The sequence below is a fragment of the Rattus norvegicus genome, chromosome 1, assembly GCF_036323735.1.
Source record: "Rattus norvegicus strain BN/NHsdMcwi chromosome 1, GRCr8, whole genome shotgun sequence".
Classification (NCBI taxonomy): Eukaryota; Metazoa; Chordata; class Mammalia; order Rodentia; family Muridae; genus Rattus; species Rattus norvegicus.
In genome coordinates, this window is record NC_086019.1 from 207,642,075 (window position 1) to 207,657,957 (window position 15,883).

A 15,883-nucleotide genomic window follows, 5' to 3' on the forward strand; every position below is an offset into this window, starting at 1 on the left:
GGTGTCCTGGTTGATATGTGTTCTTGCCCACACATTTAGAACTTGTCACTGACATTGTCAGTCATTGATATAAACTGGTATTGCTTTCTAAGTATGAGTTCCCATTTCTCTATTGGTTAAGTTTGCCATGTCTGTTTCCCTTTCACAAACCACCTGCTGTGCGTCTTGTCAACGGATGGGTAGGCTAATATGTCTTGTCTTGCTAATTCATGGGGGATGCTAGTGCATCACCATAGAGATCATGTGCTGCTCATAAACAGGAAAAGTATAATCTCCTGATATGTGACCCCCCCATACCATGTGTGTGTGTGTGTGTGTGTGTGTGTGTGTGTGTGTGTGTGTGTGTGATGTGTGTTTCTCTTTCTAGGTCTGACCACATAGCCCTAGCTGTCCTGGAACTCGCAGAGGCCCCTTTATCTCTGCCTCCTGATTGCTGGGATTAAAGGTGTGTGCCACCATGGACGGCTCCTTCCACTCTCTTTATGGCATAAACAAACAAACTAACTAAGTAACTAACAACTAACTAACTAACTAACAACTAACTAACTAACTAAAAATAAAGCACTTGGGGCATTAATAAAGTACCTTTGGTGTTTCTGGTGTTACTAATAAGAGAAGATTCACCCTGAATGTGGTCACGCCATCTCATAGACTGGGCTTCCAAACTAAACAAGAAGTAAAAGGAAGAAAGCCGGCTGAGTTGGGGGCTCCCATCTCTCTGCTATTTAGCCAGCACCGTGGACCAAGGCGCTCTCTGTCAAGGTAGATGCAATTTGGTGTCAGACTGAGCCATTAAAACCCTGCTTGAGTTTCCAGTCTGCTGGCCTAATAGGCAAAGGTTTTATTTGCCAGCTCACTGTGATGGGTGCCAAGCACTTCAAGAAAGCATTGTGTGTTTATATGTGTGTGTGTTTATATGTGTGTTTGTGTGTGTGTGTGTGTGTGTATGTGTGTATCTGTGGTTGCGTCTCTCTGCCTATGTCTTTGTCTTTCTGCCTCTCTCTGTCTCCCCGTCTCTTTGTCTCGTTCTTTCTCTCTGTGTATGTCTTTGTCTTTCTGCCTCTCTCTGTCTCCCCGTCTCTTTGTCTCGTTCTTTCTCTCTGTGTATGTCTGTGTTCCTAAATGCAATGGCAACTAGGTATTTAGAATTAAATTGTAAACATATTGTCCCTCACATATGTTAGTTTAGCAAATTCAGCAGTCGCCTCCAAATATGGAGGGCATACTCCCATAGAGCTGCAATCCATCACTGTCACATCTGCTATGTTCATAATAACTCTCTAGTCACATTGAAAACATAACCCAAATTCGGTTTTCCCATGTCCCCAGATGGCTCTTGCTGCTGATTTCCTCAGGCCCAGACCCAACCAAGTTGCACCATGAGCACGCCTCCTCTGTCTAACATCTACTCTAGCTTCCTCTCTCACCCACCCTCAAAACCTGTCCCCTCAGCACTGCCTTGCTGCAGGAGACTGGCTCAGCAGCTGGGTCCCGAGAGCTCTCCTCTATGCTTCCTTGTCACAGGGTGAGAGTGGGAGCTCCTCCTGATGAGGCTCCATTCACCTCACAACTCAAACACAGGCACCAGGTATCTGCTGAAGTCACCAAGGGTCAACTACACATTTCCCTTTCCTGTGTGAGTGTTTATTCTTTTCCCCTCTGTTAGATATTCCTCATAGTGCCTTGAACACGTGCTTGAGAAAAAGTAAGGAAAAAAAGAAGGGTTTGTTCGGGCTCGTGGATTAAGACGGCAGAGTCTGTCAAGATGGAGGACAACTGGCTCCTGGGAAGGTGCCACACTGGCTCCACGGCAATGGGCAAGCAGCAGCTACTTGATCTATCTTCATGGACCAGGCAGCTGGGACAACACAGGAAACAGCAGCCTATAAACCTCACAGCCAAAGGTGGCCCTAGGCATTAGATCCCACAGAGCTGGAGTTAACGTGGTAGTGAGATATCTCACCTGGGTCCTGGGAACTGAACTCAGGTCCCCTGCAAGAGCTGCGAGCGCTCTTAACCACTGGGCCATCTCTCCATCCCCACTTTATCTATTTTGAGTCAACTTTGTCCATTTACATATTTTCTAGCAATGTCTTGGGTTGGTTGACATTTTTAACTTCCATGGCCTGAAATCTGGCTTGAACACTGTATTTTGAGACAGTTATAGATTCCCAAGAAGTACACAGGAAGTCTTGGTGCACTACTCCTTCAGGCCTCCTTCAAGGCAAATACCTTGCGTAAATACCATGATAACAAGCAGAAACAGCACTTGTTCAATGCATACAGATGACTCAGACTTCAGCAGATCCAGCTGCACTCACGGTGTGCATATGTGTGTGTGTGCATGTATGTGTGTATGTGTGTGCTGTGTGTACATGAATGTGTATATGTGCATGTATGTATATGCGTATGTGTGTGCTATGTGTACATGAATATATGTATGTGTGTGCTGTGTGTGCATGTATGTATGTGTGTATGTGTGTGTGCTATGTATGCATGTATGTATGTATATGTGTGTGCTATGTGTGTGCATGTATGTGTATGTGTGTGCTATGTGTGTGCATGTATGTATATGTATATGTGTGTGCATGTATGTGTGTGCATGTATGTGTGTGTGCGCATGCATGTGTGTTTGTCCCTGATGCTTCCTGAATAAAGCCATAGTCCCCACCTCCCACACACAACCACTGATCTGTTCCTCATCTCTACATTCTTCATCTTCTGGGAAGGACTAAAACAGGGTCTCCTCTAGCCCAAGCTGACCTTGAACTCCCTCTGTAGCTGATGACTTTGAACTGATCCTCCTGCATCTACCCACAAAGTTCTGGGTTAGTAGGTGTACCCAATATACCTAACCAACCATTAATCTTTTAAGGCACGTTTTCATCTATTACACATGGGGTTACTATGAAAAAAAGAGAACGTTTTTAAAGGTAATAGAGAAACATTATTTTGTTTACTTGAAAATACATGTATACTTATGCACATACATATAAAACAATAATCGTTAAAGAAGAGGTCGTGAATTTGAGAGGGAGTGGGATAGGGTGTGGGAGGAACTGGAGCTGGAGAAGTAAAACTGATGTAGATACAGTAGCCATGTATGGCATCGTCCAAAACTTTTAAATAAAAACATAGATGTGACTCACCCATAAGGACCTGCCAAAGCCTTCAAACAGTATCTCTATCTGCTATTGCCACCTTAAGTAACCATCAAGTGGGCTGCATCGTATGATCCAAGTGGCAGAGCAACCAGCACTGTAGCTGGGTCCCACTCAAAACTTGCAGCTCTCTGAGTTTATTGGTGTATGGGCTGGAGTAACACACCCAAGTATGGAGTTTCCCCCCACCTAAATCCAAAATGCTTTACTGACAAGTCCAGAGTGCCTGTCATTCCTTTGTCACTTAGTCCTATCAATATAATGTCATTGATGTGTGGGCCAATGGGTTACCTTGTGTACCAGGTTCCCTGCAAACTAAGCTATGCCACAGGGCTGTGGAGTTAATATACCCTTGAGGTAAAGGTATACTGCTGGCCTTGCCAGCTGATAGCAAATGGTTTCTGGCTGCCCTTAGGACAGGTTTCAAGAAAAAGGAACTTGCCAGACCAATAGCTGCATACTAGGTGCCAAGAGATATGTCAATCTGCTCAATGAGGAAGCTGCATTTGTGATTGGAGTTTGCCATAGTCAACTGTCATTCTCCATGATCCATCTGTCTTCTGCACAGCCTGAAAGGGAAAGTTAAAGGGACATGTGGGTGTAACCACCACCCATGCATCTTTCTATTTTTTTTCAGATTTATTTATGTATTGTATCACTTTGTTTATAAGTGTTTTGCCTGCATGTATGTCTGTGCACCACATGTGTGCCGGGTACCCATGTGAAGGGAGCATTAGATCTCCTGGACCTGGAGCTACAGACAGTTGTGAGCTGCCCTATGGCTGCTGGGAATTGAACTGGAGTCCTCTGGAAGAGCAGCCAGTGCTCTTAACCTCCAAGTCATCTCTCTAGAACCTCTCATTTAAGAAAGAAAAAAATGTGTATGGTGTTTTGCCTACAAGTGTGTCTATGAACCACATATGTCCAGAGGAGCCATGAAGTCTCCTGGAACTGGAATTACATATACCTGTAAGCCACCAAGTGGGTGCTGTGACTCAAACCTGGGTCCTGTGCCAGAGCAACTAAGTGCAGTTAACCCCTGAGCCACTTCCACCCCCACTCCAGCCCCAGCATCCTGCAGGCCCTTAGTGGTAGCACTGATTTCAATAATCCTCCAGGGGATTTTCTTTTTGGGTTCACTACTTTCCCTGGTTGAGAAAACTAATGGCTTCCACTTGACCTTTCAGACCATAATAGCTCTCATTCCACACAACTGACAACTGCTGTTGGGATTCTGCCAACCTCTAAGTATGTCTGTCCCAATGATACTCTCTGGGACCTGTGAGTTCCTGGGCCCAGTGAACTCACGATGAGTCAGACATCGGCTGAAACGCCATTAATCACCCAACCTCTCTAAGCCTCTACATAACTGGAGGGCCAAAATGCTCTGGAGGGGATCTCCCAGAATCAGTGTCAATTTAGAGCCAGGGTCAAGTAGACCATAAGCATTCTGGGTTTTTTGTTTTGTTTTGTTTTTTGTTTTGTTTTTTGTTTTGCTTTTGCTTTTCCTGGATATATAGTTACCCTAATCAAACCTCATTGAGTTTTTTTTATAAAAAGATTGACTGGCTTTGTTGACTGTAAAACTTTTGTTTGTTTGTTTGGTTTTCTGGAAAAGGTTTCCTTGTGTAGCCTGACTATCCTGAAACTCACTCTGTAGACTAGGCTGTAGAACTCAGAGATCCACCTGCCTCTGCTTCTGAGTGCTAGGATTAAAGGTGTGCACCACCACCACCACCACCACCTGGCATAAAACTTTTTGGAAGTGTGACACAGTTGTCAGGGGGGGTCTGTGTCTATAAGCTGACTTGTGTGGGAATTGGTTGAGGAACTGAGATTCTCTGTTGCTACAATTCAAAGTAAAGGTTTTAAATCTTTTTATTCATTTTATGTGTATGGGCATTATACCTGCATGCATGTCTGTGCACCACTTGCATGCCTGGTGCCTGCAGAAGTCAAAAGAGGACATTGGAGCCCATAGGACTACAACTATCACAGACTGTTGTCAACTGCCATGTGGGTGGGGGAAATTGAACCCCAGGTCCTCTGGAAGAGCAGTCAGTGCTCTTAAACACTGAGCTGGCTCTCCAGTCTCTCAAGGTAAATGTTTGATTTGCTCTGGAATTTGTTTACACAGATGGAGTAGTGCTCAGTAAGCCCCACTCACCATCTATTGCACTTTTGGGGACACACGCCACTGAACTACCCAAGTTGGACCATTTATGGACACTGTTTGGTCTCTGCTGTCTATTAGTATAGCATGTTGGGGGAGAAGAAGGTGAAGGTTAACATGTAGAAGAGACCAACGCTAACAGAAGACTGGAAACACATAACCAGGGACAGAGCACACCTGAGTAAAGCTCCTGACATTTATTCTCCAAATGTGGAACATCTGGGTATGCATGTGGGCATATAAATGGCACACAGAGGCGCATAACTGTTCTGACTCAGTGCCATCAGAGCTTCTAGCCTTTCCCAGCTCTCAGCACACATTCATTTTTTAGAGGAAAAAGCCATTCTCTTTCCTTTTATTTTAATTTTAAGTTACATTTATTTGTTTATTTATGCATGTGCGAGTATGTGTGTGTGTGTGTGTGTGTGTGTGTGTGTGTGTGTGTGTGTGTGTGTGTGTGCAAACTCACTGTACAGTTCTTGGACTCATAAGATGGCTTGGTACTACTCTCTCTACATGACCAGAGTAGTGTCGAGTCTTTAATGATTTCAGGTTTAGATGACTTGGAGAGCCGGATCAGACACCATCAAGCCCACTAGAGAAATTCACCCTTAGAGTTCTGTCTTTCTAGAACCTACTACTGGTGCCTCAATCTGGATGAAATTGGGTTCTTTGAGATAGAACTAATAGAAGAAATGTGTGTTATAAAGGAGGGTTTATTAGATTGACTTACACAACACTAGAGAGGCTGTTTGGTTCCAAAAGTTGATTGATTCTGCAGTCTCAATCTGGTGCTGAAGGCCTGGAAAATTCCTGAAGAGTCACTGGTGTTCCGTTCGTGTTAGAGAAGGCTGAAGAAACTTCAGTCTAACGTTAGCAGAGGACAGTAGCAGCAGACAGACATACTGGCTCCAGACCTAGGGAAGGCAGGCAGCCAGCACTGCTTTTTCTTTAAACTGGGCCACATTTTAATACTCGGTCACCTGTGGAAGGTGCTCATTCCTGCCCAGGTTAGACCGCTCTGGAAACACCTGTTAGAAATAAAACCTGGTAGTTCATTCCCAAATGAGCCCTGAGCAAGCTTAAGTCAAGTTACCAATGAACAGAAAACACTAGACCCTTGCTAACACTTGCTCACTAGCTAGTCTCTCCTCAGGACCCAATATACCCAAACTCTCTTAGGCTAACCCATACACACAATCTAGAATTTAGAGTAGACAACTGCTAACCACCAAGTTTCCCTGCAAGATGTTTTATCTGATAAGCATTACAATAAACAGGATGTAAAACATAGAATGAGCCCATGGAAGGTTTTGATCTGCTAGAGTATGTGAAAGGGCTGGTCCTGCAGATCCTTAAGATGCACCATCTCCATGACACAGGGCAACAACAGGATAGCCAAGAGGAGTTCCCATGAGGATCCAGTATTGGTTGGTATAGCAGAAGCCAGAAGCCTTGAACTAGACTCATTGCAGTGAATATTTGGAAGTAAAGATGCGTAGACAAAGGGGTATACTGTGGGACACACTGTAACATACTACAGCTTCCACAACAAGATTTTTTTTTTCTGCTCTTTCTGCAGGAAGGTTGCAAGGGCAGAGGGTGGATATAAAGGAACAGGGAAATGGGTGGGACTGGGATACACATTGTGAAATTCACAAAGAATCAATAAATAGTTTTTTTTTTTAAAAAGTAGCAACTACTGACTTCTTGGTAAGAGACTGGTGTGTCAGGATGGGAAGTCAATGCAAATGAATTTCAACATAAGATATCTAGGCATGTCAAAACAGCTCTTCCAGGGGGAAAAAAAATAAGTCATTGCACATGACCCATGCTCCTCAAACACAGCCTCTCATGAGTCTATTCATATTCCTTACTTGGGTGTAAATACCTGCTTGAGTATTTACTAACTATGCAATGGCCCTTAGATTTGTGTGGGGCACAGAAAAGAGGAGGCTCCCCAAAAGGTCTAGATGTTCTCCTATGAGGGTTCAATGCTGGGTTTGCAGTGACAGAGGCTTTGGCTTAACCCCACAAATAAATACCCACAGACTGCCCTGCCAGATTGTGAGGTGCAGCCCTGCCCTTACTGGCAGACACTGCTTCCCTAATGAGTCTGATCTTGACTGCTACTGGGTATTCATAGGAAAATGTCTCACATGTTACCATGCATCCTGAGTTGTACATCATAACCAGTTTTGTGTCAACTTGACACAGGCTAGATCATTTTAGAGGAAGGAACATGAATCAAGAAAATACCCACAACAGACCGGCCCATGAAAAAGCCTGTGGTACATTCTCTTGACTGATGATTGATGTAAGTGGATCCCTCCCACAGGTGGCAGTGCCTTGGGTGGATGGTCCTGGAGGGTATAGGAAAGCAGGCTGAGCAAATCAGTGAGCAGCACTCCCCCATGGCTTCTGCTTCAGTTCCTGCCTCGAGGTGTGGGGTGCATCCCTCGCCCCTTCTATAAGAACATGGATCCTATTTGTTAGGACTCTGCCCTCCTAAATGAGTCACCTCCCCGAAGCCCATCTTTATATCATTGTCTTTGTGGTCAAACATTTCAACCTCAGTGATACTACATTGTCTCTGAGAAAGGAAGACACTTGCCAACAAATAAAGCATGGCAGAAGGCCTCATCCATGGGACTCACAAACCTGCGTCTCTACCACTCTAAAGCAGCTGGCTTGAAAATAAGGTACAGCACCAACTGGGTGGCTAATACAGCTGAGGCAGAATTCTCCAGAAGGCTGCTTGTTCTCTGCTTCAGTGTTCTCTGTCCAGCAATCTCTCCTGTAGTCATGAGTCATGGGTCCATAAATCAAGGGGTGAGGATAGGAACAGAGCTACTACTCACAACCCCTAGAGACTCTCTAGCAAATGTCTGCTTCCTTTTTGCACAATTTTATGCTCTCCTGGCCTAGAAATCTAGGAGTGCTTCCAGAATGAGGAGCACTCCTACAAGGAGATACAACACTACAGTGAAGAAATATGGACCCCTACTCTACTCCCAGCCAATCTGAGCTTCTCAGGCCAAGGAGGAGTTAGGGGTTGGTTGAATGCCTGACTGTGACTTCCAGGAGAGATCTGCAGTTCATGGCTCACTTGGGGTATCCAAGGTGTCATCAGGCCCTGGGATTAAAGTCAATGGGACCATAAGGACTTTCAGGCCAGGGAAAGGTGTGGGTTATCTGTCGGGTAAGAACCAAGACTAGCTAAGGTGCTGAGGGCAAATGGGCTGCAGAATGGGGTAGGGGGTGGAAGAAGGCATTTCTGACTGCTAGCTAAGACCATGTGACCACAGAAAGATTTCGGTGGCCACAGCACTTCCTCTTCTAAGAATGTGTCTGGAGCCATGACTCAGCAGTTAAAAGCACTGGCTGCTCTTGCAGAGGTCCTGGGTTTGGTTCACAGTACCTGCATGGCAGCTCACCATTGCCTGTCACTCCAGTTCTAGAGGATCCAACACCTCCTTCTGGCCTCCATGGGCATTATACACATGTAGTGTGCATTCATGCATACATACATACATACATACATACATACATACATACATACATACAAGCAGGCAAAACACCCATACACAAAAAATGAAAAGTTTAAAAAAATCTCAGACAGTTTTTCACTTTATAGCTCTGGCTGGCCCAGAACTTTCTATGTAGACCCAGCTGGCCTTGAATTCATAAAGATCCACCTGCTTCTGCCTCCTGAGTTCTGGGATTAAAACTGTATACCTCACACACAGCAAATTAATCTTTTTTTTTAAAGTGTGTATCTGTGGGTATATAGTCACATATGAGGACACAGCACCTGTTTCCTTCATGTTTTTCCCCTAGCTTATTCCTCAATCACGTGACCCATAGTCTTTGAGTAATGGATGTCAGGGAGACAACAGTATCACCCAGAACTGCACAGTCTCCTTTGGAGGAAGGGTCACAGGGTACTTGGAATACACCACATAGTTAGCTCGTGTTGTGTGGAACCACGGCCTTGTAGTCATTACTGGGATGTAAAGGGAGACTTAGGGAGACGTTGCTAGTCACGTTGACATGCCATCGTGTAGACGTGGGTGGACTTGGAAGCTTAGGGTGGCAGCCTGACTCCAGTTGTGGGTTTCCCACATAGCTGAGATAGGTTTCTGGAGGATTTTCTGGAAGACACTGAAACTTGAATCAGTAGTTGTGGGGAAGACTCACCTCGCCCAACGTGGGCAGTAGCATCTGAACTGAGCTGAGGGTCCTGATTAAAAACTTCTCCCCTCCCCTAGTCCCCTCCTCCAGGCGTATTTCTTTTGCCCATGGACATCAGACTTCTATGATGACATCAGGCTCTCTGGGAGAGCCTTTAGATCCAGGACCTTCACTGGCAGCCCTGACCTCTGGCGGTAGGCCGTCAGCCTTGGGTCGTGTATTAGTTCATTGGCTCCCCTGGCTCTAAGTGAATTGAACCTCACTAGATGTTCCCCAGGTCTTCAGACCACACATGGGACTCAGTGGGACTTCTCTGTTTCCACAACCATATATGCCAATCTCCCTAATAAGTCCCTCTCATCTGTCTCTGTGTCTTGGGGTAGAGATGTAGTCAAATGGAGAAGGCTGCTATGCTCTCTGGACCCTCCTCACTAGAGATGCTCCAGCTCATAGGCGTTGTCTCACTCGAGTTCTTGTTCCTTCTAAGGCCACCTGTGTGCGTCTTAGCAGTGACTGATGAATGGACAAAAGGACACCACCTTCATCTCAGTTCTCAGTGTCTCCAAAGGGATGAATCAGCTCCAAGATGGCCTCAGGATATTGAAGCTATCTTGAAAGGCAGATCCACTCCTTCTCCCAACAGTGGAGTGGGACAGAGAGCTATTCCTGGCCCTTGGGCATTTATGGTTTACAAGAAGCCTGCCTTAGGCAGATGCTGTGGGCCTGCCAGACTAGAGATCCAAAGCCTGGGGCCAAAACCTGGCTGTTATTATGGGTAGAAGCTGCCTTGTAGGACAGGAAAACATAAATCCTGGATTTCCTAAATAGAGCAAGAGGAGCCAGAGACCTCTGATCTGGCTAGAAAGACAGTTGCCCACGGAGACTTGCAGGTCTGTATCTCCATCCACACAGCGGGCTCTTCCTATGTCAATACATTCGCAATCCCAGTCAGAGACAGACGGAGAGAGTAATAGCCTCCTCCACCAGGTGGTGTGTCTGCACCCTGCACCTCAACTTGACAGTGACACCAGGACTCAGAAGTGCATGTATCCTGCAGACACTGATCCCCAGCCCTGGCTGGCTTTACTATGATCAGCCTAGTGCACAATGGGTCTTGGCTTTAACTTGGGACAGGAAGCATTCCCAGACCCCTGGCAGGCTAGAGAAGGTGGGTAAGTCAGAGGTGGACTCCTTGCTGGAGCCCTATCCTACCCTTACCTGGAGCTCATTCCCTGCTTCTGGACTCTCTCTAGTGGCCTCTGAACCTGTGCATCCTTCCTTCTCCCTCTTCCCCTCTCTGAGGAGTGCCCTGTCAAGAGGCCGTCAACCCATTCAGCCTCCTCTTTGCCTGGACTCCAAACAGCTTCACTCAGACCCATGCTCATCACAGCTTCCCATTCCCGGTCCTGTGGGGCAATGTCCTTTGTGGACTCTTCTGACTCTCCTATCTGCCAAAAATTTTGGACCTCTGAGTCTTATTTAATAATTTTTCTCTCTTAATTACTTAGTATTGATCTGGAGCCCAGAGCCCAGCTCTACTGCAAAGGATTAATAGCAGGCAGTGCTTATGACCATTCACTTTCCATAATGTTACATCCTGAACCCAGCCGTACCCCACCCACTCACCCATTAGTCCTCAGGTCTAGCCCCATCCCCCCAGCCACTCACTTGCTCCTAAGCACCTTCCCACTTCCTTCTCCCACAGCCTTACCCAAGCTGGCTTGGTCATTCACTCATGCTTGAAGAAATAGGAAGCAGAGATAGTTAAAGATTCCAGAACTTTCTCCCACCACATCCACCCTTCCTGGCTTTCCCCCGAGTATTCCCAGCTATTTCCTTGCTTTGAAAGACTTGCGTCCAATCCAAAATTTAGGTTCTCTATTGGGAAGATCCGTCCTCCTTCTCTCTACAATTACTCTATCCTGGAGTGGTCTCCCCATCCAGGCCCAGGAACCCCCTTGACCTATCAGGGTCCTGACTGGAGGTGAGTAGGCGGATATACTTGACCACCCACACCTTTTCCTAAGCACTGCCCACTTCTGGTCTCACCTAACAGCCTCTCTGTGGGAACTTCAGAGTCCCCTTCAGAGAAGTCGGCCTCCCCTGTGTGACCTGGTCACATGGACGTTGGCAGGCAATGCTATCAACAGCAGGCAGCCCCTCGTAGAGTCTAAACAGTGAGAGAAATAGAAGAGGAAGAGTCCCTGTGACAAAGCGAAGGGCCCGAAATCTCAAGGTGCCCTTTATGCTCTCAAAAATACAGTCTAGGGAAAGAGGAACTAAGGCTGTGTTTGGGGTAGCCTGGCTCTGACCAGAAGATGCTGGGCTCAGTGGGCATCAGCCCCGTGTGAGCCTGATCACTGCAGAGGTCAGAGATGATTTCTCCAGACTATTCCCTCCAGCCCCTCTAGCCCCTCTAATCCATGGGGATGGGACAGAGGTGGGAGTCAGACAGAAGGTGCCGGGCCTCCCTAGGTTTATATTTCACAGGGACGAAGGCACCAAGAACATCACAGCCAGCCCCGGCCACTCCTCAGAACCCCTCTCCCCTCAGAGGATGGCTCTTAAAGGCTACTCTCAGGGCCGAGCAAGCACTCCTGGGTAGATGGTGAAGGTGACCCTGGCCTCACATTAGCTGGCAGCACTGCTGGGGTCTTTGCACAGAGTGACACAGAGACCATGAACGCAGGCCCTGTGGGCTGAAGCTCCACCCTCCAGCCCAGACAGGGACCATCTGACCCTCTCCTCAGGGACAGGGCCTCCTTTTTCTGGCTCAGCCCAGATTTCCGGATTCCATTGCCTGCTAGGAGTCCTGAGGTGGAAATAATAAAAAAGTTCTAGCCAGCCCTCTCTGACCCAGAGAACTGTGTGCCAACCTTGGAACTGCACCATCCAAAGGGCCAGGGTCCTACAGTAAGGGCAGCTGCAATGTCCTGCCAGTTACCATCAGGGTGACAGTTCTCCAGAGGACAGCCAGGTCTCCCCCCAACCCCCAACAGCTGCAGTATCCACCCCACCCCCAAGGAATCCACAACTGTTGCTTCCCTCTTCCTCCAACAGCTGGACTGGAGGGGAGGAGTTGAGTCCCGCAGATCCTGAAGAGACTCATCCTGGCCCAGAGGTGACCTCCACAAGCTCCCTGAGAGTTGAACAGATCTGACATCTCAAGGATTCCAGAAGATGCCAAGGTGCTCTCCTGGGCACAGCAAGTCTAGGCCTCCCAGTACCAGGCCATCACCTCATTGCAAACCATTCCATAGACAACTGCAGGCCACAGACAAGCTCTCAAGCCCTTGGTACATATAGCCTGTCATACACAGACCTGCTTTGAGCTCCCTTTTCTTCCTTGACTCTGAAGACTTGAGTCTTTTGAAAACCTCACAAGTTAGAGCTCTTTATTGTCCCTAAAGCAGAAAGGTCTCCCTTCCTGGTGACCTTTTGACTATCTCCGTCCATATGCTGGTCACTGGCGGTGGCTCTTCCTGGACATGTATTACTGCCCTTGTGAGTTTCCCCCAGCTCCCCGCTGGTTCCCCTTTTACCAAAAAGAACACTTGCGAGTACAGGCCAGAGCCTGACCCTCCAGGTCCCCAGGGGCAGGCTCAAACTCTAGCCTTTACTCTCTCACTTCCTATGCTGTCTGGTCTGAGGTTTTCGTCCACAAGCTCACCAAGCGTCAGCCATAGGCTTCACCTCAGTTATGTCTCTGCTTAGCCATTCAGTTAACCACCGATGGGTAGTGATCGCTTTTTCCTCATCCCCTCTGGCTCCTCCCAAATTCCCTAACTTGCTGACAGGTCTTCTTATTTCCTGCCCACTCCCTCTCCCCCAGAGCTCTCCTGGTTAGCTGAGTGTGATGACCAGAAATGACTAGACTCCCTGTTCTAGTTTGTTTTCTGTTGCTGTGATAAAAACACCATGATCAACAGGTCAACTTAGGGGCAGAAATGATTTACTTGGCTTATACTTTCAGGTCTCTGTCTGTCACTGAAGCAGAAACTATGAGTAATGTTGCTTCTTGGTTTGTTTGCAGACTTGTGTTTAGCTAGCTTTCTCATATGACCCAGGATGAACTGCCTAGGGAATGGTGTTGCCCACGGTGGGATGGGCCCTCCTACATCAATTAACAATCAAGAGAATCCCTCATGCACATGCCAACAGACCAATCTGACCTAGAAAATCCCTTGAGACATCTTTCTCAGGAGACTCTAGGCTTCCCTCTTCTTAATACAGTTAAAGCTAACTAGAACATTCCCCTAAACAGACAACATCCATTCAGGACACTGGGATTCAGACCCCTCAGGAAGGACAAGCCTAATGGTAAATGTAGGGGCAATCAGCCCCAAGCATCAGGCATGGTACAGAATTCCTGGGTCCCTGTGGCAGAACCAATTAAAGAACTCAAGTATGCTTGTCTATCAACCCCAAGGCACACGCCTATTTCTACTCCTCTTTTCCCAGACCATCCACCTGCTGTGGAGACCCACCTGAGCTGTGTTTATATACATATATACATATACATCATATACATATACACATATATATTTTATGCAGCCACAATTCATCTGCCATAAAACATCCCAATGGACAGATTGTGGTCCATGTTCTCTGTAATCAGATATATGCAACCAAAACTCTAAAGATATGATAAGAACTCTCAGGTACCATTAGCACCACCTTCCCAGATCCAGGTAAGGGCAAGCCTCCCTTCTACCTCTATTATTCCACCACTGTTAGTTTGCATACTCTCAACCCCTTCTTTTGAGATAGGGTCTCTCTATGAAGTCTCGCTATTCTGAATCTCTCTGTGAAGACAATGCTGGCTGGCCTTGAACTCACAGAAACCTGTCTGCCTCTGCCTCCTGAGTGCTAGAATCAAAGGAATGCATACACCTGCCTGACTTTTCTCAGTATTTTAAAATGAAGCATTGAATACAAAGTCTTTTACGCCTGGCCTCTTTCATCAAGAAAACATTTAAGGGTTTTGTTTGTCTTTGTCTTGAGACAGGGTCTGACTTTATAGGTCTGGTTGGCTTGGAACCTGTGGAAATCCTCCTGTCTCTGCCTTCCAGATTACAGGCATATGTCACAATTCCTGATTCAGCATTTTTCAAGGCCCGTCTGAGTTATAGCATGTATCATGGCTTCCTTCATTTTAACGGCTGCATTATACTTTGTGGTCTGGACAATGTCATGTGGACTCACTTGTCACTTAATGGGCATTTTCGGTTTTTATACTTAAAAAACATTATTTTACTTTTATGTGTACCTTGGGTTCTAAAAGAACAAAACTGTTATGAATGAATACATATTAATAAATACATATTAAAAGAGTATTAGAATGACTTACAGGCTGTGGTTTGGCATTCCAACAATAGCAGTCTCCCCGAAAGGCCAAGAATCTGATAGTTGTTCAGTCCGAGAGACTGGGTGTCCCTAGTGCTAGAGTCCTGGGGGATTCCTGAGGACATGCTGATCTTTGGTCTATGTTAGAGTCCTGACGAAAGTAAATTCTAACACCAGCAAAGGAATGACTCACCAGAAAAACACATGAACATCCCAGGGAGAGTAAGGGAAAACCAGGAAGAAAAAGCAAGTTTCCTTCTTCCACATCTTTTTACATGGGCTGACAACAGGTGTCTCCCAGGGTTAGGTCTCCCCCCCTAAATGAAGCAATCCAGTAAATCCCTCAAAGGGATGCTTCGCTGCTTGAGCTTTAGTTGATTCCAGATATAGTCAAGTTAACAGCCAAAGTTGGTCTTTTTAAGGTGTATGGGTGCTTTGCCTGCGTGTATGTGCATCATGTGCATGTAGTACCTGTCAAGGCCAGAAGAGGGCATTAGATCCCGTTGAATTGGAACTACAGGCTATTGTAAGGATCCACACTCCCATCCCTGTGATTTAGCAGCAAGTCCTCTTAACTGCTGGGCCACCTCACCAGCTCTGGTTCTACTTTTTGGCCACAATAACAAATATATATGCAAAAAGTTTGTGGATCCGATTTTGAATGGATGTGTTTTCATGGCTCTTGGTCGTACATATACATGTTTACGCATGGGTAAATCCATGGACCAAACGTCTTGATTATCAATCCCCCTCCAGACAAATTCATGTTTCCTTTGAGGGAATTTAGAAGTTTTATGACAACAGAAACTGTCCTCTGGTGACAGTATGAAGACGGTTATTTGTTGTCACAGGTGCTGTTTAGAAATGAGTGTTTTCCTGAAAGTATACCATCCTCTTTCACTCCTGTCGCATACAGAATTACAGAGAGCGTGGGAACCATGGTTACCGGAAGTTCAGCTCATGTATTGGTCTCTATTTACTGTTCAAGTGGAAAGGTGAAACCCTTCAG

General features: G+C 46.3%; 1 protein-coding gene across 1 annotated transcript in view; it reads right to left on the bottom strand.

Moving 5' to 3' along the window:
* Ascl2 (achaete-scute family bHLH transcription factor 2) overlaps nt 1-15,883 on the bottom strand; it is an 86,680-nt gene that overhangs the window by 63,628 nt on the left and 7,169 nt on the right. The window contains exon 2 of the mRNA XM_063280143.1: nt 6,068-6,365. The gene's annotated coding sequence lies outside the window, so the exon portion shown is untranslated. The remainder of the gene's footprint in view (nt 1-6,067; nt 6,366-15,883) is intronic.